Raw genomic sequence first — 1,705 nt, forward strand, 5'->3', positions numbered from 1 at the left:
ATGGTTTATAATGAACGTGTGCACATGCATCGGACATGGGTCCGGCGAGAAAATTGACAGCAAACAAAGGATATCCGTTTTTTGACGGTCCGTCGTCCGGTGAAAAAACGGACGTCTACAAGCGCTCTTACGCTTTACTTTAAATTTAAAACAAACCACATTTTTATGATTTGTTAAACGAGAGAAACAAAACTAATTAGTTCAATATAGCCAACGCTCTTTTTCATGACTTCTACTAGTACCATTCTTAAAAACATTACAATAAAGCTCGTGAAAATGCTGTAATCTATATTCACCTTTAAAAAGAGTAAGCGAGAGAAAAAATATCAAACGCACCACAAAATCATCCCAAAAACAATTCCTATTTTCTACAAACGACAAAAAACCTTAATTTAGACTTTGTTCGGCTTGAGATCAGATTATAATATGTAAAATTGTACTATTTTTAATCCAAAAATGCAGAACGAAATGTATTATTTTTAATAACGTAATTAATACTGTGTTTTATTTATTTATTTGCACCAATATACATCCTATTTAGCATAAAACATTATTTATTTCTATTTTTTTATTGTTTTTGAAAATAAATGTCAAATTCTTCGATTTAAATAAAGTAGCTACGTAGCAAAAAAGGCAAAAAACTATCTTATTATAATTTAGTTTACGCTTTATTAAAAATAAGTTTATATTTTGTTTATTTTCCACACTTTTAATGTGTGCAACATTAAAAGTTAACACACTTAACACACAAGTATCTTATCTCACTCACTCATAGCATAATCAATATCTCTCTCATTCGCACATACGTATTAATAGTTTTCCTTTTATTTATTTCCTAGTTTGTTGTGGCTTTATATTCTTCTTCTCACATATGTTCAATGAGAAATTATTTCATATTTTTTGAGAATCCTTTAAGTATGGGAAATATCATACATTTTGACAGTTTATGTGAAAAACAAAACATCAAAACATCAATTTTATTTTTCAAATAAAAGTAAACTGCGATTGAGTAAACCATAGGAATAATAGGTAATGTTACTAACAAAAGTACTTTTTTATACTTGAGAAACGTTATATTTTTAACTTCTTTCTTTTATTTCTTTCTTTCACACATTACCATCTGTTGCCGTCTTATTGTTACTCCTACTGACTTACAAGCTTTTACTTAAAAACGACTCTCAAAACTGGACTCAAACCCAAGTTAAGTTTCAACTTTGAAGCTTGTGATTGCTTGAATTTCCTTAATAGGGAATATGCATGGATTACAAAAGTTAATACATTATGTATAAATAATTACTTTAGTGAAATCATAGAATTTCTGAAAGACTAGTATTGAAATCAGACTGGAACCAAAAGAGTTACAAGTGTTTAAACTTTGTATGGAAACAGCTGACCGTGACGTCAAATGTCACGCGCCCATAGTAACTTGTATGGGACTCTGCGTGTCGTTCTAACATGACGTCATTGGTCATGAGATCTCTAACGTCTATATCTTGGGTATCTTTTGAAATGTTTGTTAAAGAAAAGCACGTGATTGATTTGATAATGCCAAGGCTACTGTTATGTGAGAAATAAAAAAAACCTTGCATATTCCCTATTGCGCTCACCAGGTAGCGCCACTGGAGAGTAACGTCCGTATTCGCAAACATTACTATGAGGTCTCACAGTGCGCGTGGACGCACAAGCTGACGACACGAACCAATCA

Source organism: Ostrinia furnacalis, unplaced genomic scaffold (genome assembly GCF_004193835.3).
Source record: "Ostrinia furnacalis isolate ACB-3 unplaced genomic scaffold, ASM419383v2 OfSCF7301, whole genome shotgun sequence".
Classification (NCBI taxonomy): Eukaryota; Metazoa; Arthropoda; class Insecta; order Lepidoptera; family Crambidae; genus Ostrinia; species Ostrinia furnacalis.